The sequence below is a fragment of the Callithrix jacchus genome, chromosome 8 (genome assembly GCF_049354715.1).
Source record: "Callithrix jacchus isolate 240 chromosome 8, calJac240_pri, whole genome shotgun sequence".
Classification (NCBI taxonomy): domain Eukaryota; kingdom Metazoa; phylum Chordata; class Mammalia; order Primates; family Cebidae; genus Callithrix; species Callithrix jacchus.
The window spans coordinates 127,676,876-127,698,761 of NC_133509.1; the positions used below are offsets into that span (position 1 = coordinate 127,676,876).

Here is a 21,886-nt window from a genome sequence, read left to right on the forward strand (position 1 = left end):
ACAGCAGCCATAGAATATGGGCGTGGCATCCCTCCCTGGCGAGGAGCTCCCAGAGCACCCTCAGTGATGAGGGTCCTTGTGCTTCACAGGGTGGCGTCTTTACTTTCCACCCCGCCAGCTGGACTCCAAGCTTGACCTTTCTACACTACCACAGTTGTCTCTTCAGAGCCCAGAATAGTGCAAGGAACTTAGTAAGTACTCAGTGCAGGTTTGTGGAATGAACAATATTCAAAACCACAACTAACTTAGAGCTGAATGCTACTATTTTCTGATTTGAAAGCTTAAGTAGCTGTGGTCCTGGGAAGCCACTTAATATCTCTTACCTTCAATTTCCTTGTTGTTAAGAATGGAGAAATTGCCACCATCACAAAGAACTCCTCCATAGGTAAAAAGAGCATTTTCTAAGTTGTAAAGTGCATTCAAATTTGAGTTTGTTGGGTGGTTGTTTATAAAGTCGAATGAAGCTGAGATAGTGAAAAAACCGCCCTGCTAGACAATCAACCATGTTTCCAGCACAGTATAAACAATACTCAGAACAAGACATTGACAAGGCCAGTCTTGGAGCACAAAAATTTAACTAAACATTCCCTTCTTCTAACAAGCATTATTCCTTTCTGAACAGATGCTTTGCCAGTATCAACTCAAGCCCCCATTTTAACCCTCCTAGATAACAATGAGTGAGCTACTCAGTCACCAAATTGCCCCTACTTTTTTTTTTTTTTTTTTTGAGACGGAGTTTTGCTCTTATTACCCAGGCTGGAGTGCAATGGCGCAATCTCGGCTCACTGCAACCTCCTCCTCCTGGGCTCAGGCAATTCTCCTGCCTCAGCCTCCTGAGCAGCTGGGATTACAGGCACGTGCCACCACACCCAGCTAATTTTTTTGTATTTTTAGTAGAGTCGGGGTTTCACCATGTTGACCAGGATGGTCTCGATCTCTTGACCTCGTGATCCACCCACCTCGGCCTCCCAAAGTGCTGGGATTACAGGCTTGAGCCACTGCGCCCGGCCACTCCTGCTTCTTAACATCCATCCCAGAACTGGCCCCCATTACTTAATCTCCCACACAGCGTTCCAACACAAGCCAAAACCCTTTAAGAAACCCCTGTCAGCTGGGCTCAGCAGCTCACACCTATATCCCAGCTCTTTGGGAGGCAGAGGTGGGAGGATCACTTGAGTCCAGGAGTTCAAGACCAGCCTACGCAATATGGTGAGACCATGTCTCTACAAAAAATTTAAAAATTAGCCAAGTGTGGTGGTGCATACCTGTAGCCTTAGCTACTTGGGAGGCTGAGGTGGGAGGACTGCTAGAGCCCAGGAGTTCAAGATTACAGTGACCTGTGGTCACACCACTGCACTCCAACCTAGGCAACAGAGGGAGACCCTAGCTCTTAAAAAAAAAAAGCCCCTATTATCTCCCACTACTGAGATGTGCTTGAGTACACAGTCTCCCTTGCTGCAGCAAGTCTAAGAAAACCTACTTTTGGTAGTTCTGTTCTGTTTATTTGACTACAAGTGTGGTCTTTAGTCAGCACTGATAGAAGCTCCTCATATTCAGTTCTGTGATTTTACAGACAGACAGATCCAAAGACCCATCAAGGTCCTCCAATTAGCAGTAGAAATGAGATCAAGCATGTGTGTGTTTGTTTTCCATAGCCTCGGGTTTGGCCTATTTGGTTGCTGAATATGCCAGTGTATCACTTTTGTCTGGCACAGAATCTTCTACTTTTCATCTTGACTAGGACCTTCCAGTAGTTTTTAGGCCAGAAGAAAACCTGCCATATTCTTTCAGATAATGCTCAGTTCTGGGACGAAGCCAGACACATTCTGATGAGAGTTAATTGTTCTTTATCAGCATGAGAGGAAGCAGGTGTGGGTTCCCCACTGACATCTGATTTATTTCTTTGAGATCTTGGAACAGACACTTCATCAGCCACCCAAGCAGGAAACTGCCTTTCTGCAGAAGGTAAACAAGAGGGTTTTCTTTATTCTTAGCCATAAAATTAGACCTAAAAAAGCATTTCAAATCACTTGGAGTTTTTTTCCTTCTGATTATTTGAATTACATTCCTTAATTGTGGGAAATACAAAAAAGAGGAAAATATTCACCCATAGACCCCACACACCAGACTAACGTTGTCCCATTTGGTCTGTTTCCTTCCAGCCTTTTTTTTCCCCCAATTTTGAATGTGTATGTAGGTCGGAAAGTCTGGAAGTAGAAGGAGAGCAGCTTTTAGTAGAGGCCATATTCTATATACGATTTTCATTTTCTTTTTTTTTTGAGACGGAGTTTCGCTCTTGTTACCCAGGCTGGAGTGCAATGGCGCGATCTTGGCTCACCACAACCTCCGCCTCCTGGGTTCAGGCAATTCTCCTGCCTCAGCCTCCTGATTAGCTGGTATTACAGGCATGCGCCACCACACCCAGCTAATTTTTTTGTATTTTTAGTAGAGTCAGGGTTTCACCATGTTGACCAGGATGGTCTCGATCTCTTGACCTCGTGATCCACCCGCCTTGGCCTCCCAAAGTGCTGGAATTATAGGCGTGAGCCACCGCGCCCGGCCGCAATTTTCATTTTCAACTGCATTTTAAAATTACATAACATGTGAATGCGTGCTCACGGTAAAGATCCCAAACAATGCCATATGCAGAGCAGAAAGTTCTAGTGCTCTTCAGCACTGCACCCTCTTCCCATTTTCCAGTGATAACTTCTGTTAAATTAGGAAGAACTGGAATAAATACACACAGTACTTTAGGGTTACTTAGTATTCATAAGTATTCAGTAAGTAAGTGCTTAGCACTGGGTAAGGGCAGGCATGGCAGTTGGTAAATGGATACTTCCCATTCCATCAGTGGCAAACAGGCCCTTACCTGACCCACAGTGATCTCCTGCCTCCTGGCCATGCCTTCATGTAATTCCTTCCTTGTGAGTGCAGGTGGGACCTGTGACTTGCTTCTAACCAATAGAATATGGCAAATGTGAGGGAATGTCACTCCTAAGATTGGGTTACGTTGTATGGAAAAGTGAAAGGCTGTCAGGCTCATGGTTATATTATTTTATAGAGAATTCCATCTTAGCTGGCAAGATCCTCCTATTGGCTTGATTAAGTGAGCAACCCTGAGGGGAGCCCATGTGGCAAGAGACTACAGGCAGCGTCTAGGGCGTTGGCAGCCTCCAGCTGACAGCCAGCAAAAAGCCAGGCCCTCAGTAATACAAGTGCAAGGAAAGGAATTCTGTCAGCAACCTGAATGAACTTGGAAGCACGTGCTTCCCCAGCGGCGACTCAGGACCAGACCACAGGCCTGGCTGACATCTTGGCTGTGGCCTTGTGAAACCAAGAACAAGGGACTTAGCTGAACTATGCCCAGATGCCTCACCCACAGCAATAGTGAGATAATAAGTGTGTGTTGTTTTAAGCAAAACTGCTGAAATTGTGGTAATCTGTTATGCAGAGGGAGGAAACTACTCTAGCTTTTCTGTGAATTTCCATCCTGGAGTGCTCAGGACTCCTCAGGTTTTAAGCAGGAAATACACAACTGACACTGTCAGGGAAATCCAGTTTCACCTAAGTTCAGATATGTTCACTTTCAGTGGCTCAAACACTGTAAGCTTTCTCCTCATAGCTCTTTGTTGTGTCAGCTTAATTCATAGGCATCTAGTTCTCAAAGATGACCACATCATTTAATTCACATCCAGTCAGCTTGGCAGCCTCAGGGAAAAAGAATGCTGCCTTTTCCCAGTTGGACTAACTTAAGACATGTGCCCACCAGTCCCTGGGAACAGGTGGATGTGGTTCATATGCCCCATCCAGACCTCATGAGCCAAAAGTGGGGAGAGCTGAGCACTAAAAGAAAATAAGGATGGTCCCAGGTGGAGAAGATGGAACAGAAGCTGAATTAAAACAGCAGCCATCCAGACTATGGATATGTATATTCATATTGCAGACAATGGAATATGGAATTGCATAGTCATTTGGATCCATAGCCATGTATCTATTGTTGATGTAACTATATAACAGTGTCACAGTAAATACCTCCCATAAACTTTGCAACATGTTTATGAAAATAAACATGACGGCCAGGTGGGGCGACTCTGGCCTACAATCCCAGCACTTTGGGAGACCAAGGTAGGTGGATCACTTGAGCTCAGGAGTTCAAGACCATCCTGAGCAACATGAGGAAACCCTGTCTCTAGAAAAAAAAGTGGTGGCACTCACCTGCAGTACCAGCTACTCAGGAGGCTCAGGTGGGAGGATTGTTTGAGCCTGGGAGGCAGAAGTGCAATGAGCTGGGATTGTGCCACTGCACTCCATCTTGGGTGGAGTAAAACTCTGTCTCAAAAGAAAAAAAATGGCAGACAAGTTGAAAAGATAACACAATGAATATCCATAGACCCTTCACTTAGACTGCACTGTTAACGTTTTGCCCCAGCTGTTCTTTTTTTTTCTGACTAACAAGTTGAATTATAGATGTCGTGACACTTTATCCCAGGATATTCCAGCTTGGACCTAAGAATAAAAGTAGCCTCCTATATAAGAATAAAATCACTAACACATCCAATAAATCTAACATTGTGCAATGATATTATAGATGGTCCATACTTAAATTTTTCTAACAATTCAAAAAATGTTTTTATAAGCTATTTTTAATTTCCTTTCTGATCCAAGATCCAACCCACAATTGAACTGGATTATCATTTTCTTCAGTCTCCTTTATCTAGAACAGTTCTCTTTCTTCCCTTTTTTGGTCCTTCATATGTTGATATTTTGAAGAGTATGAGCCAGTCATAACATAAGAATTTATTTCTTTGTGATTAGATTCAAGTTCAACACTTTTGGAAAGAATACTATATAGGCAATGTGAATCACTACATCACTTCAAGAGGCAGGCGATGTCAGTGATGCTAACGTTGATCACTTGGTTAAAATGGTTTCTTCTCGTTCTCTCCATTATAAAAGTGTATTCTTTGTCAATAAATGTGTGAAACCTTGAGACCTTGCAAATTTCTTATTCCCTAACAAACTTTCAGCAATTTTACAATGCATTGGTGACCCTTGTCTAGATTATATTTAGATGCAAAATGGTGATTTTCTAATTCTATCATCAGTCCTTCTATTGTTAGTTGGCTTTTTTCTATCTCTCTACTCCCCCTTTTAAAAAATACTATCACTATCTACTTACAGATTTTTTAAAAAAATTAAATATGTTAAAATCATTATCATATATATATATATATATTGGCAGGGGGGCAGGGTCTTGCTCTGTTGCCCAGGCTGAAGTGCAGTGGTGTGATAATGGCTCACTGCAGCCTCAACCTCCTGGGCCCAAGCAATCCTCCCATCTCAACTGAGTTGGGACCACAGGCGTGCACCCCACACCCAGCTCATATTTTTGTAGAGATGGGGTCTCCCTATGTTGCCCAGGCTGGTCTTGAACTCCTGGGCTCAAGTAATCCTACCACCTCAGCCTCCCAAAGTATTGGGGTTATAGATGTGAGCCACCATGCCGGCCATTGTTGATATTTCAATTGTCCCAGATTTGGCCCCTGGGAGTCCCTTCAACCTGTGGCCTGACCACTCCCCATTAGTTTTCAAGCACGTCTTTGCTTTCTTCACTTTGCTTCTTTGCGTGCCAAGATGTTCCAGTCTAATCTAGTTCTTCCCTGCCCTGGACCTGGAATCAGCCATTTCTGCAGAAAGCTGTGGTTCCTTTTAGCAGAGAATGGTATTTAGAATCCAAGGGCCTCACTTTAGGATCTTCCATACAATTTTTAAGGCTGCTAACCACCATTTTATTTATTTATTATTATTATGATATTGAGACAGAGTCTCCTTCTATCACCCAGGCTGGAATGCAATGCTATGATCTTGGCTCACTGCAACCTCCACCTCCTGGGTTCAAATGATTCTCCTGCCTCAGCTTCCCAAATAGCTGGGACTTAGGGCACGCACCACCACACGCAGCCAATTTTTGTATTTTTAGTAGAGACAGGGTTTCGCCATGTTGGCCAGGCTGGTCTCGAACTTCTGACCTCAAGTGATCCGCTCACTTCAGCCTCCCAAAGTGCTGGGATTACAGGTGTGAGCCACTGCACCCAGTCAAGAATGGCATTTAGAATCCAAGGACCTCACTTTAGAATCTTCAAGACAATTTTTGAGGTTGCTAACCACCATTTTAAATTGCTTCATAATATTTCTATGAAGTGGCTGGAGTACAGCTTCACTATTTTAGTGATAATGGGTATTCTGAAGAGTAAGAATCTTTTACTATTCTAATAATTCTGTGATAAAAGGCTGTGTCATAAAAATATTTTTTTTGAATTGAGAATGAATGCCTTAGGATACATCCTAGAATAACTGGGTTAAAGAGTGGAGACACTTTTGAGACTCTTTGCAAATCACCTAGTTGCCCTCCAGAAAGATTGTGATAATTTGCCCGCCCACCAGAAGTGAATCCGATTCTTAATGCACTCTCACCAGCAGTAACATTATAATTAAAAAATAGGGGGAAAAAGGAGGGGGAGGGGGCACCTCTGCAAATCCATAGAGAGCTTGGTTCTCCTGAGAGATTATTCGTGTCTTTGATTAATGGCTCAGTTGAGTATCATCAGGCAGAACATGTTTCATGTTGATAATTTGAGTGTGTTTTATATAATCAGGTTATTTTATAATGGGAAGACTCCGTGAAAGAAGAACTAAGTGAATATTATTGATGTTCTCCTAATGTACAGTTAATATGCACAGCATGATCCAGGAGCAGGAGGACTCAGTGGAGACATGGTCACTCCGAGGCATAAACTGTCCCATGGCAGACACACCGCTGGAGTCATCACCAGCAAATAAGGCTCCAGGGTCCAAAGCCCCACCACCCTCCAGTCAGTGCCTGCTGCAGCCTCTTCTCTCAGGACCCAGGGGCTTCCAGGGGAACAGGTAGTACCCCTACCCATGGCAAACAGCCACAGGAGAGAACTGGACCAAGGCAACACTTAAGCCCCCAGTTCCAGTTCCATAGTTGTATAAGCCACAGGTGGTGGGTCCCTACCCCCCTACCTCAGCCCAAGTACATCATTCTGAGGGTTAACATGTCTGTCAGGAGGAAGAGCATTCAAACTGGGTTTTGAAAGGGAGAAATATTTCAAATAGATGGGGTTGAAATGCAAATGAGAGCATTCTATGAAGAGAAAGTAACACCCCAGGGTTCTCATGCCGGCCTCACCCAAGCACCCCAACTTCTCATGCCACACCCACCCACCCACATGCCACATGCACTTGCAAAGTATCTTCCTCACTCATTCTGTCTTATTCTAGCTCAGTCACCACCATCACCATCCCCAAACCCCTTCCTGGCTACACACCTGTTCCATGCCCACCATCCTCCCCAACTTCGTTCATTGACTCGTTATCCAAAAGTGTCCTGTAAGCCAACCATGTACTGGGCGCGTGCCAAGCATGTATTAGACACAAGGACTACAGTGACACATCTGTTGCTCCCCCACAGGGAGCTCATAGCTAAAGGGAGGAGGCAAATTAAATAACAGATAAATGTACGATTTCCAATGCCATGGATTGCAATGCCTGATGGAATGGAGAAGTAAAGGCTACAACGAGAAACCACGGTGGGCTCCACTAACCCAGGCAGATAGCCCTCCACCCCACTCCCATCACCCACACTGGAGGGGTTTCCTTGGCTGTAGTTCTCACCACTTGGGCACTCTTTGAGGGCAGGAACTACATCATGATCATCTTTGTGTCCCCTTGCAGGATGCCTGGCTTCTGGTCCTTCCATCACACGAATGGTGACAGAGGCCAGCAGGGACACACATCCAGGGCATAGTGATAAATGGAGCTCAATGAACTCAGCTTTCAGAGGCAGCAACACTGTCCCCGCTGACCACCACCAGCTGGGTACCAGGGGACAAACCCTCTCAACACCAAGAGCTTCAACCTCTGCACTGGTGAGAAGTGGAACCTTTCTGAATTTTGGGACATGAGCATTTCTGGGAACATTCACCTTTTGTCCCTGTATACAACGGAAGTTCTGTGGCCTGATAAGGATGATCTTCAAGCGTGCAGAATCCTGCTCTGATATAGTTTGGTCTCAGGCTCCACAGGAAATTTGAAATCAGCCATTTTAGGTAAAGATCATCTTTTGCATGGCTTCCAAGCCCAGTTGAGATTCCTTCCTAGAGAAACTGGAAACAACATATAGGAAGCATTTTGTAATTGCTTAAAACAACACAAAAAACACCGAGGCTGGAGTTGCTGGGGGTCATGGAAACTCAGCTGGGGCCCAATAGACCTTAAAAGAAATAGAAGATACCCACTCCAGCCCAGAAGGGTCACTGAACTTCACAGCCTGGGAGCTGAGTACAAAGTTCAGATCCCTCTCCCCAACTTCCTCTACAGAGCCTGCAGCTCAAGGGCAGTCTCTGTATTAGGTCCATTTTCATGCTGCTGATAAAGACATATCCAAGACAGGGAAGAAAAACAGGTTTAATGGACTTACAGTTCCACATAGCTTAGGAGGCTTCACAATCACAGTGGAAGGCAAGGAGGAGCAAGTCACATCTTACATGGATGGCAGCAAAGAGAGAGAACTTGTGCCAGGGAATTCCTCTTTATGAAACCATCAGATCTCATGAGATTTATCCACCATCATGAGAACAGCACAGGAAAGACTTTCCCCCATGATTCAATTACCTCCCACTGGCTTCCTCCCACAACAGGTGGGAATTGTGGGAGTTACATTTCAAGCTGAGATTTGAGTGGGGGCACAGCCAAACCATATCAGTCTCCTTCCCCAAGAGCACCTGGCCAGGGCCCCTTCTACCCAGAACTGTCTACAGTCCTCCTGCTTCATGCTGTGCCAGGATTGCCCAGGCCTTCGTCTTCCCCACTCCCACCCCACTCCACACCCTGCCTTGGCTCACTCCGGGCCATGTTTAGTTTCTGAAAGGCCACTAGTGTCTCCACTGCTGAGTATGCCAAGGCACCTGGGCAGGGAGGGAGCTTCATCTTGTCATGCAGACCTGGGCTCTGACTGTGCTGGAGGCCTGGACATGTCACTCAATAGTGCTGACCCCATCTGTGCAGGACAAAGATGCCTGGGTCACAGGGCACTGGAGGCTTAGAGTGGAGGATAATGAAGCAACTGTGTAAGGGGCACCACATGTGGTCTCCTATGGAAAACCACCCTTTCTCCTCACCCCTCGCAGAACTTGGTCTCACTCTTACAGTACTTAGGAACATAATAATCATAATAGCTTTTGTTTTTTGAACAAATGCAAGTTACCTAGCCTCTCAGAGCCTCCATTTCCTCATGTTAAATGTGGCTAATGATGTCCATTGCTTTGGGTAAGGTTATAAGGATTTAAATGAGATGATGTGTGTGTTGTGCAGGGCTTGGTGTATAACAACAATAACTGTAACATAAATAAAATAGTTACTGATATTATAGGAATATGTAGTATACTAATGAGTATGCACTTAGTAAGTTCTGTGAGGCAATGTTCTGAGCGTTTGCTGTGATTCATAATTTAGCCCCACTACTGTCTGGAAGGAAACATAATTATTATCCCTTGTTTATACATGAAGAAACCACAGATGGTAAGCAGTGAGTGTGGCTGCATCTGGCTCAGCCCTGTGGAGTCCTCAGCGGGAGGGCCTGCACTTTTCCCTCCATTGGCCCCACCCCCTGCCTTCAAGCACACATGATGCCAAGTAACAGGTGTGCTTTCATCCAGCAACTATTTATTGAGTACCCGTTATTTGCCAGGCATTATGCTTGGTGCTAGAGATACATCTTAGCTCAGGCTGCTATAACAAAATACCATAAATGGGGTGGCTTAACCATTTATTTCTTATGTTTTCAGGGGCTGGGAAGTCCAAGATCAAGATGCTGGCAGATTCAGTGTCTGGTGAGGGCCTTCTTGTTGCCTTGTAGATAGCTGCCTTCTGTGGTATCCTCACATGGCCGAGATCGAGCAAGAGCTCTGTTGTCCCTTCCTCTTCATATAAGGACACTAATAGCATCATGGGGGCTCCACCCTCATGATTTCATCTAAAGCTAATTACCTCCCAAAGGCCCCACCTCCAAATGCCATTACGTTGGGGGTTAGGACTTGAGCATATGAATTTGGGGAGGACACAAACATTCAGTTTATAGCAGGATATGAATGTGAAAAGATGTTTAGGAAATTTAAAAGTCTATTAAAAATGGTCAAAAAAAAGGAAAAGAATCAAATGGAACTTCTGGAGATTAAAAGTATAATAATTGAAATGGCATACTTAGTGGAAAAAGAAGCAGGCATCCAAGAGAGAAAAAGGACAAAAAACCATATATACATCTCTATTAATACGTTAAAAAACAAGATCATTCATTGAAATGTAGGCAAGTTAAAGTTAAATTGTATTTTCAGAGATGTATCAGGGTGAAGGCTGCTCTTTTTTTTTTTTTTTCTTTTTCTTTTGAGATGGAGTCTTGCTCTGTTGCCCAGGCTGCAGTGCCGTGGGACGATCTCAGCTCACTGCAACCTCCGCCTCCTGGGTTCAAACAATTCTCCTGCCTCAGCCTCCTGAGTTAGCTGGTATTACAGGCACATACCACCATGCCCAGCTAATTTTTGTATTTTTAGAAGAGATGGGGTTTCACCATGTTGGTCAGGCTGGTCTCGAACTCCTAAACTCGTGATCCATCGGTCTTGGCCTCACAAAGTGCTGGGATTACAGGCATGAGCCACCGTGCCTGGCGGGCTAGTCTTAATTTGCTTTTATAACATTAACAGTGGTTTTGACTCTTCCTTTCCATGTGCTGATCAGTAAGCAATCATTGATAGAGAATATTGGACACAGCAGAGGACACACAGCTCTCACCAATGTGAGAGCACGAAATGCCACCATTTTTGGATGAATGATTGTTGAGTATCAGGTTGCCTGGTAATGGGCCAGCTAATTTGACCAAGCATCCATGGAAAGTCTTTGATTACATGCAATCCCACTGTAGGTTTAATACAACAGTTTCAAAGTAGCAAATAAATGTAAACAATCATTTAAGATATTTGCAATAGCTAAAATATGATATAAGAATATCTGTGACTTCCATTGATAACAAATTCACAGGCATCAAACTGTGGTTTGTTGTCTACATTCACAATTACATAAAATGCTAAATTTTATTTTATTTTTATTTTTTAAGGAGGAGTCTCATTCTTTCACCTAAGCTGGAGTGAAGTGGTGCAATCTCGGCTCGCTGCAACCCCATGCCCCCATGGTTCAAGCGCTTCACCTGCCTCAGCCTCCGGAGTAGCTGGGATTGCAGGTTCCCGCCACCACACCTGGCTAATTTTTGCATTTCTGGTAGAGACAGGATTTCACCATATTGGCCACAGTGGTCTTGAACTCCTGATCTCAGATGATCCACCCACCTTGGCCTCCCAAAGTGCTAGGATTACAGGTGTGAGCCACCAGGCCTGGCCAATGCTAAATTTTAGAGAGTAAAGAAAAAAACAATGTAATTTTTCCCTCATTTAAGTTAATTGTCTCCCTAAATTCTATTTATGGGCTTCTCAGAGATGCAACAGCAGACCCTAGGTTGAAAATCCTTGCATTAGATGGAAGACACCTAGGTCCCTCGGTGCCCTCCCCCCCACTCCCCTCAAGACAGTTTCATAGTTGGCCACCTGCTGATCACACAATGAGCTTTTATTCTACTAAGCCATTGAGAGTTGGAAGTTGTTTGTTATAGTAATATAAGTAATATATTACTTATTTTAACTAACACAGAAATCAAGCTTTAGATTTAAGAAGTCCAATATATAAAAAGAAATCCACGCATAGACAAATCATGATGAAATTGCACAAAAACAGAAAGAATTAGTTTTGGTTTATTTGTTCGTTGTGAGTGAGAAGGTCTTTCTCTGTCACCCAGGCTGGAGTGCAGTGGTACAATCATACCTCACTGCAGCCTCATACTCCTTGGCGTAAGCAATCCTCCCACACCAGCCTCCCAAGTAGCTAGGACTATGGGCATGTGCTACCATGCTGGCTAATTTTTTTAAATTTTATTTTTGTGGATACAGAGTCTTGCTTTGCTGCCCAGGCTGCTATTAAACTCCTGGCCTCAGACAATTTTTCTGCCTTGGCCTCCCAAAGCTCTGAGATTACAGGTGTGAGCCACCACACCTGGAAGAGAAGGTCTTTAAAGCAGCCAAGAAGGAAAACAAGATTGCTTTCAATGAGACTAGCAGCTGACTTCTCATGAACAAAGTGGAAGCCAGAGGACAGGGCATGATTACCTTCAATGTCTGAGCAAACATAAACTGTTAGCTTAGACGTTTATATTCAGCAGAAGTTCTTTTAAGAATAAGAATGAAATAAAGACATTTTCAGACCAAAAAAAAAAAAATGCAATTGTGAGTTACACCGGATTCTGGGAGAATAAGAAGGATAATTCCCATGACCTGCCTTCAGGTTGCTCTGGGCTGTCTACTTTTGCCCCAGCCTGAGCAGTTGGGAATGTGAAATGTGAACCATACTGTGCCCCATCATTATTCTTGCCTGAGAAAGTTACATAAACAGTGATATAGTTAGCTACTGCTATGTAACAAAATCCCTCCAAACTCAGCGATGTAAAACAACGGTATTGCTCGTGAGTCAATAGGACAGTCTGTTCATCTGGACTAGGCTCGGCTGATCTTAGCTGGGCTTACTCATGGTCTACAGTTAGCTAGTAGGTCTGCTGGACACTGACTGGTCTAAGTGGCCTTACTCATATATCTGAGTAGGCTGGCCATTGGCTGGAGTGATGGGGGCAGCTGGGCTATGTGTCTTGCCCAACCAGCAGGCTAGCTTGAGCTTATTCACATGAGTGTGGCAGAGCTCCAAGGGAGTGAGGAAAATTGCAAGACCAGGCACATTGTCACTTCCGTTTTATTCTGTTGGTCAAAGAATAAGGCCAGCCCAGCTTCAAGAGGTGAGGAAACAGACTCTACCTCTGAGTGGAAGAAGCCAAAAAGTCATCTTACAAGAAGGTGGGGAGGGGAATCATGAATCAGTGGGGCGATTTTCCCCCCACATTTATCAAAGTGACTTTGAAATAAAGGCCACAAGCTAGTGTGTTGTGGCTCTAGAGGAAGAAATCTTGGGGAAATTATAAAAAAAAGTCCCAGGTGCCACACCCTATAAATATATCGTTTCATCTTTGTGACCACCCAAACTGTTAGGTGCCATTGGTGAGGAGAGCAAGTAACCTGACTCAGGTCTCCTTGTTAAAGTGAGGTCAATGATAAGGCCAGGACTTGAACCAGGTAGTCTAACATCAGGGCCGATCTCTCTCCCACCTTCTCTGCTGCCTTCCTGACAATGACACTGAGAGTGTGAATCTGGGTGTGTGGCTGTGTGTACGTCACAATCTTTCTAGGCTTCAGATACTTCAGTGTTTTGTTTTCTTAACAAACACATGTGAGACTAAGATGTAATAATTCTTGTTAGTGCTTTGGCTGGGCCTGCAGCTCTGCCAGTTACTTGGCAAGTCACTGAGTCTGAGTTTTCCTCATCGGTAAAGTAGGGACACATCTCCCACAGTGGTTGCAAGAATTTGATGAAATGATGTATTCGACAATGCCTCGTTCTTCCCAGTGTACAGCAGGCACTGGTGTCTGTTTCCTTCTCTGGTATCTCCTTCTATTCACAGGGAAAATCCCAGGGGCTGGAGCAGCTTTGTCAGGCCACCTGATGAGAAGAGGGCATCTTTGCAAGCTCTGTGTCCTCAATCATCCTACGTGAAATGTTATGTCTGCCAAAGCATAATTAAATCCTGGAGCAGCGAGCACAGATAATGAATGGTGAGCCTCGGTTAATGTCTACAGCTGTGGAAGAGCCTAGTCATGGGAAATTAGTATTTATTGTGTAATTAGAATGCTCAGTTGGCAGGAAGAGGGTGAATAGCTTGGCTGTCTGGGATGGCAGATGGAGGGCTGGGTCTCCCCTGGGCATAGCAGGCCACACGTGGGCAGGACAGGGGCAGGAGCCCCAGGGTCAGGGGGTGTAGCCCAACTCCCTCTGTGCATGGAGGCTACACCCACAGCCCCATTCCTTCTGCCGGCAGGTTTTCAGCTCAGGGGGTCAACATTAGAAATCAGAGTAGACTTATCTGAACTTTGAGTTACAGTGAAACAGAAAGATGAATTATTTAAACTTTTTTTTGGTAGGGGGAGGGGATGGAGTTTTGCTCTTGTCACCTAGACTGGAGTGCAGTGGCGTGATCTCAGCTCCTTGCAACCTCCGACTCCTGAGTTTAAGCGTTTCTTCTACTTCAGCCTCCCGAGAAGCTGAGATTACAGGTGCCTGCCACCATGCCCACCTAATTTATTTGTATTTTTAGTAGAGACAGGGTTTCACCATGTTGGGCAGGCTGGTCTCAAACTCCTGACTTCAGGTGATCAACCCACCTCGGACTCCCAAAGTGCTGGGATTACAGGTGTGAGCCACCGAGTCTGGCCAAATGATTTAAACTTTTACATTGTATTTATTTATTTATTTATGTTCAGAATAGGTAATGCATTCACATGATTCTAACATCAAAATGTATAAAAAGGCCAGTGGCTCATGCCTGTAATCCCAGCACTTTGGGAGGCAGGTGGATTACTTGAGGCCAGGAGTTTGAGACCAGCCTGGACAGCGTGGTAAAACTCCATCTCTAGTAAAAATATAAAAATTAGCCAGGGATAGTGACACATGTCTGTAGTCCCAGCTACTCAGGAGGCTAAGGCAGGAGAATCACTTTAACCCGGAGGTGGAGGTTGAAGTGAGCCGAGATTGCACCACTGCACTCTAGCCTGGGCGATAGAGTGAGACTCAGTTTCAAAAAACAAAAAGTTTAAAAAGACAAACCGAAAATCTTCCTCCCACCCTGACCTCCATTAGGCTTATACAAGCAAATCTAAATATATATTCTCTCTCCAGCTTTTTTAAAAATACAAATGTCAACAAGCACATGTTTTGAACTTTCTTTTTTCTTTTTTTTTTTTAGGGAGGGAAGAAGGAAGGGAGGAAGAGGGGGAGGGAGGGAGGAAAGGGAAGGAAGGAATTCAAGCAATGAGAGAGACATTGCTGACCTGGATCTAGAGGTTTACAAGTTGATTTCTTTTTTTGAGAGAAGGAAAGAAAAAAAATGAGTAAAGGAGAGAAAGAAAGAGGAAGAGAGAGAGGGAGGGTGAACGGAAATATTGCTTTATTCTGAAAAAAAAATGGGTATTAATAATGGCCAATCAATGTTTTATTTAAACCTATGAGTAGGTGTGATGTGGTATTGACAAGAATGTATATTTTATGTATTTGAAGTGGAAAGCTCTATAAATATTGATTAAGTTTACTTGTTCCGGATCTGAGTTCGAGTCCTTGATATCCTTATTAATTTTCTGTCTCATTGAATCTAAGTCTCTATGTATCTGGGTGTTAGGATCGTTAGCTCTTGTTGTTGTATTGATCCTTTTACCACTATATCTTTGTTGCTTTAAAATCTATTTTTATCTGCTACGAGAATTGCAACTCCTGCTTTTTATTTATTTATTTATTTATTTATTTATTTATTTATTTATTTATTTTTGCTCTCCATTTGGTTGGTAAATCTTTCTCCATTCCTTTGTTTTGAGTCTTTGTGTATCCTTGCATGTGAAACAGGTCTGGATGTAACATGCCATTGGGTTTTGGCTGTGTCTTTTGATTGGGGGATTTAGTCGATTTAAATTTAGGATTACTGCCATTTGATGTTAACTGGCTGTTTGATCCATTCATTGATGAAAATTCTTCTTTATGTTGGTGCTCTTTACTTTTTGGTATATTTTTAGAAAGGCTAATACTGGTTGTTTCTTTCTGTGTGTAATGCCTCTTTCAGAAGCTCTTGTAAAGCAGGCCTGGTGGTAATAAAATCTCTGAGTACTTGCTTGTTCATAAAAGATTTTCTTTTTCCTTCAGTTGTGAAGCTTAGTTTGGCTGAATATGAAATTCTGGGCTGAAGGTTCTGTTCTTTGAGGATGTTGAATATTGGCCCCCACTCTCTTCTGGCTTGTAGGGTTTCTGCTGAGAGATCTGCTGTAAGTCTGATAGGCTTGCCTTTGTGGGTAACCTGACCTTTCTCTCTGGCTGCCCTTAGTATTTTCTCCTTTGTTTCAACCCTGGTGAATCTAATGATTATGTGCCTTGGGGTTGCTCTTCTTGAGGAATATCTTTGTGGTGTTCTCTGTATTACCTGGGGTTGAATATTGTCCTGCTTTGCTAGTTCAGGAAAATTTTCCTGGATAATATCCTGAAGGGTATTTTCCAGCTTGGATTCATTCTCTCCATCGCATTCAGGTACACCTATCAAACCTAAATTTGGTCTTTTCACATAGTCCCACATTTCTTGGAGACTTTGCTCATTCCTTTTTATCCTTTTATCTCTAATCTTGTCCTCTCATTTTATTTCATTAAGTTGGACTTCAACCTCTGATATCCTTTCTTCTGCTTGAACAATTCGAGTGTTTAAAACTGTGCATACTTCTCGGAGTTCCTGTATTGTATTCTTCAGTTCCATTAATTCACTTATATTCCTCTCTAAGTGGTCTATTCTCAATAGGATTTCATCAAACCTTTTTTCAAAGTTCCTAGTTTCTTTATGTTGGGCTACAACATGTTCTTTTAACTCACAGAAGTTTCTTATTATCCATTCCTTGAAGAGTGATTCTGTCATTGGGATGTGCTCGTTCTCCGTCAAGCCTTGTTCCATTGTTGATGTGGAACTGTGATCATCTTTAGAGGGAGAGGTGTTCTGATTTTGAGTATTCTCAGCCTTTTTACGCTGGTTTCTTCCCATCATTGTAAATTTATCCTCCTGTCGTCTTTGAAATTACCAACTTTCAGATTATGTCTCTTGATTGGACGTCCAAGTTGTTAGTTCCCAGGGCCAGAACCGCGGCGTTAAGACTGATGGTGCTTTTCTGCCCAGGATTCTCCTGTCTGGCTTCCTTCTTGTGTCCATAATGGGCGACTCTGCCTTCCCCGGGCTCCAAACCTTGGTCAAAAGGGGAACCAGTCTCGTTTACTCTGCACCGAGAGCTGCCACGCCAAGGTGCCGGTGAAGCCGCTGCGCCAGCCACAAGAGTCGTGCTGGGGACCCATGTGGGTCCTCCAAGCTTCGGTCAGAAGGGGAGCTGGCCCTGTTTACTCTGCTCCAAGAGCTGCTGCGCCGAGGTGCTGGCGAAACCACTGCACCAGCCACAAGAGTCACGCTGGTGACTCGTGTGGTTCCTCCACTGGGGATCTTCTGCTCCGTGAGTGACCAGAATTTGTCTGAAAGTGTGGCGTCTTCTAGTTCTCTGCGCTTTGACTGAGGGCTGCAATCCCGAGCTGTTATCGATCAGCCATCTTGGATCGTTCCTCCTTTCTTTTTTCTTTAACCAAAAAGCTTCCCTTTAGGGAAAGCTACACATACCTGAGTAGTCACAGCTCCTTAGGAGGCTGAGGCTGGAGGATCCCTACTCTATATGATACTGTAATGGTGGATACACATTTGTCCAAACCCACAGAAAATGTGACACCAAGAGTAACCCCTAATGTAAATTATGGACTTTGGGGCCAGTTGCAGTGTCTCACACCTGTAATTCTAGCATTTTGGGAGGTTGAGGCAGGAGAATCACTTGAGCCCAGGAGTTTGAGACCACTCTAGCCAACATTTCTGTCTCTAGACAAAATTTTAAAAATTAGCTGTGTGTGGTGGCACATACCTACACATACCTGAGTAGTCACGGCTCCTTAGGAGGCTGAGGCTGGAGGATCCCTTGAGCCCAGGAGATAGAGGCTGCAGTGAGCTGTGAACTATGGACTCTGGGTGATTATGATGCATCAGTGGTGGTTCATCAATTGTCATAAATGCACCACTCTGGTGGGGGATGTTGATGATGGGGGAGGCTGTGCATGGGTCAGAGCAGGGGGTATATAGGAATTCTTTGTACCTTTCTCTCAATTTTGCTCTGAACCTAAAACTGCACTAAAAAATAGTCTATTTTTTAAGATTTGTTTCCTTATTTTTAAAAAATAGCTGCATGGAATTCGACTGGACAGATGTGTCTCATTTTCTTTAACCAGTCACCTACTAGCAGACATTAAGGTTGTTTCCAGTCTTCAGCTATTACAAGCAATATCCAAGGAATAATGCTGAATGAACAACGAATAACACAGGTCCTTTTGCGTGGGTGTGTGTGGTCCTTTATGCTTGTATTAGTCAGGGAACAGGCCACATTCTGTAACAAAAAGACTGTGTAGCAGCACAGCAAGCCAAGGCTGGCAGGACAGGCCACTATCCTGAATTCTGCTTACAGGAAGGAGAGAGAAAGTCCAGGGCAAATAAGACTTCTATTTTACTTAATTTTTGAGATGGAGTTTCGCTCTCGTTGCCCAGGCTGGAGTGCAATGGCACGATCTCAGCTCACTGCGACCTCCACCTCCCTGGTTCAAGAGATTCTACTGCCTCAGCCTCCCAAGTATCTGGAATTACAGGCATCCATCACCATGCCCAGCTAATGTTTTGTATTTTTAGTAGAGACAGAGTTTTACTATGTTGGTCAGGCTGGTTTTGAACTCCTGACCCCAGGTGATCCACCCACCTCGGCCTCCCAGAGTGCTGGGATTACAAGTGTGAGCCACTGTGCCCAGCCCAAACAAGACCTTTAAATAGCCAAGGGCAGAGCTGGTGTAGATCACTTCTGTCCCCATTCTGCTGGTGAGAACACAGTGTCATGGCCACAGCTGGCTTTTGGGAAAGGCCCTCGCTAGCTGGGAGCATGCCCAGGAAGAAGGGAAGAACAAGGCCAGGGACAGTATCTCACGCCTGCCATCCCAATACTTTGGGAGGTCAAGGCAGGAGGATTGCTTGAGGCCAGGTGTTTGAGACCAGCCTGGCCAATATGGCAAACCCCATCTCTACTAAAAATACAAAAATTAGCTGGGTATGGTGGTAGGTGCCTATAATTCCAAGTACAGAGGCTGAGAATCACTTGAACCCTGGAGTCAGAGGTTGCAGTGAGCTGAGATCACACCACTGCACTCCAGCCTGGGCAACAGAGCAAGACTCTGTCTCAAAAAATAAAAAAAGAAAAGAAAAGAATGAATTTTGGTAAAATTTGTTTGATAGGCAAAAATGTATTGAAACATGGATTCAAAGTCAAAAAGTCATTTAGATTGGGACTCACTGACCAGATGATCCCTTCTAGCTCTGAAAAAAAATCCTCCCACCCCCATGCAAAAAAGAACATGAAAATAACAAGTGTTAGGGAAAATGTGGAGAAATTGGAACACTTGTGCACTGTTAGTGGGATTGCAATCCTATGGAAAATAGTATAAAGTTTCTTTTTTAAAAAATTAAAAATAGAACTACCATGTGATCTAGCTGCTATAGTGTGAATGTAAATTTCATGTTGAAACTCAGTCCCTACTGTGTTGGTATTAAGAGATGAGGCCTTCTGGGAAGCTATAGAGTCATGGGGGCAGAGCACTCCTGAATGGGGTTAATGCCCTTATAAAAAAAGGCTCCAGGGAACTGCTGGGCCCTTCCATGCAAGAAAGCAGCATTTGTGCCCTTTTGTTCTCTTCCACATGTGATAACGCAGCAAGAATGCACCATCCTGGAAGTAGAAAGTAGACCTCACTGGACATCAAACCTGCCAGCACCTTGCATTTGGACTTCCCAGCCTCCAGAGCTGTGAGTAAATAAATGTCTGTAGTTTATAAATTACCTAGTCTTAGGTATTTTGTTATAGCAGTGCAAATGGACTAACAATCAGCAATCTCAATTCTAGGTATATATTTTAAAAAATTGAAAGCAGGGACTCTAGCAGATAGTGTACACCCTTGTGCATAGCAACATTATAGACAATAATCAAGAGGTAGATGGCTGGGCATGGTTGCTCATGCCTGTAATCCCAGCATTTTGGGGGGCCAAGGTGGGTGGATCACTGAGGCCAGGAGTTCAAGACCAGCCTGGCCAACTTGGTGAAACCCCATCTCTACTAAAAATACAAAAATCAGCTGCATGTGGTGGCATGCCTGTAATCCCAGCTACTTGGGAGGCTGAGACAGGAGAATCACTTGATCCCAGGAGGCAGAGGTTGCAGTGAGCCAAGATTGTGTCACTATACTCCAGCCTGAGCAAAAGCATAAGACTCTGTCTTAAAAAAAAAAAAAAAAAAAAAAAAAAAAGTGGGGGAGGTAGAAACACACATGTCCACTGATGGATGAATGGATAGACAAAATGTGGTATATATACATACAATGGAATTGTCTTTGTTCAATCAGGTTGCTAGAACAAAACACCTTAGACTAGGTGCCTTATGAACACCAGAAGTTTATTTGTCACAGGTTTGGGGGCTGGGAAGTCCAAGATCAAGGTGCCAGCAGATTTAGTGTCTGATGATGGTCCACTTCCTAGGTCATAGATTGCATCTTCCTGCTGTATCCTCACACGTTGGAAGGCGTGAGGAGCCTCTCTTGGGTTGCTTTAATAAAGGGCACTATCCCACTCATGAGGGCTCTGCCCCCATGTCCTAATCACCTCTCAAGGGCTGCATTTCCTGATACCACAACATTCATGATCAGGTGTCAACAAATGAATTTTTGTTTGGCAGAGGCGGGGTGTACAAAAATATTCAGACCACAGCAGAAATATTATTCAGCCTTTAAAAGCAAAGAAATCCTGTCACCTGCTTCAGCATGGATGAACGTTGAGGATATAATGCTAAATTAAAGAAGCCAGTCACAAAATAACAAGCACCAAGTGGAAGCCAGTCTGATTCCACTTATGTGAGGTACCTAGAATAGTCAAAAGCATAGAAACAGAAAGTAGAATGGTGATTGCCAGGGCTGGGGCAGTGGGGGCGAGAGGAGCTGCTGTTTTAATGGATATGGAATTTCAGTTTTGCAAGATGAAAAAGTTCTGGAGATCTGTTTCGCAACAATGTAAATATACTTAACACTACTGAACTGTACCCTTAAAAGTGGTTTATGGTGGTAACTTTTATATTGTGTGTTTTCCACCAAAATAAAAAATGCATTAAAAAAGAAAGAAATCTTGGGGATGTCTTAAAACATTCACATTCTCTGTCTCAGCAATTCCACTTCCTAGCAAGTGGATGGGTGGAGCAGGGGGAGCCATACAACTAGTTATGGACCCAGAGCTCAGGATAAACTTATTTATATTAGCAAGAAATTGAAAACAGCCCCAAAGTCCAGAAACAGAGGCATGATTAAGAAGTTGTGATATCCCCACTCAAGGGAAATCACTGCAGACATTTACAAGAATGCACAAGAAAAAATGCTTATAAAGAATTTACAATGTGAAGGGAGTTCAAGTGATAATTAGTGAAAAAAGAGGAATCAGAAATTTTCTGTACCATGCGACTGTAGCTACAAGTCAAGCCAAAATGATTCCACACATTCATGCATACACGTGTGCGTGCACACACACACGGAAGGAAATATAGCAGAATATTAACAGCATGATCTTTAAGAGGGAGAGTGACAGAGGATTGGTTTTTGTTCTTTCTCTCTTGGATTTTCTCGGTTTCTAAAAATTAACATAATTTTTTGTTTTTGAGACGGAGTTTCACTGTTATCGTCCATGCTGGAGTGCAATGGTGTGATCTTGGCTCACCACAACTTCTGCCTCCTGGGTCCAAGCAATTCTCCTGCCTCAGCCTCCTGAGTAGCTGGGATTACAGGCATGCGCCATGACGCACAGCTAATTTTGTGTTTTTAGTAGAGACAGGGTTTCTCAGTGTTGGTCAGGCTAGTCTCGAACTCCCGATCTCAGGTGATCAGCCTCCCAGAGTGCTGGGATTACAGGTGCGAGCCACCGCACCTA

At 43.9% G+C, this 21,886-nt stretch overlaps 2 long non-coding RNA genes across 6 annotated transcripts in view; one reads left to right on the forward strand and one right to left on the reverse strand.

The window, feature by feature from the left end:
- Positions 1-21,886, forward strand: part of LOC103795889 (uncharacterized) — a 28,584-nt gene that overhangs the window by 311 nt on the left and 6,387 nt on the right. Inside the window, exons 2-8 of the long non-coding RNA XR_008474557.2 lie at positions 5-191; positions 1,909-1,965; positions 6,729-6,927; positions 7,759-8,132; positions 9,870-9,914; positions 11,192-13,838; positions 19,638-19,729. This is a non-coding gene — a long non-coding RNA (uncharacterized LOC103795889). The remainder of the gene's footprint in view (positions 1-4; positions 192-1,908; positions 1,966-6,728; positions 6,928-7,758; positions 8,133-9,869; positions 9,915-11,191; positions 13,839-19,637; positions 19,730-21,886) is intronic.
- LOC118145019 (uncharacterized) lies at positions 185-17,825 on the reverse strand. Of its 5 annotated transcripts, none has more exons than XR_008474564.2 (5): positions 17,767-17,825; positions 8,009-8,189; positions 4,216-4,329; positions 2,125-2,207; positions 185-1,956 (listed from the first exon to the last, which is right to left on the reverse strand). It is a non-coding gene; the product is annotated as an uncharacterized LOC118145019 (long non-coding RNA). The 5 variants fall into 5 exon arrangements; XR_013521471.1 differs by having other exon boundaries at positions 2,108-2,207; XR_004730088.3 differs by lacking the exon at positions 4,216-4,329.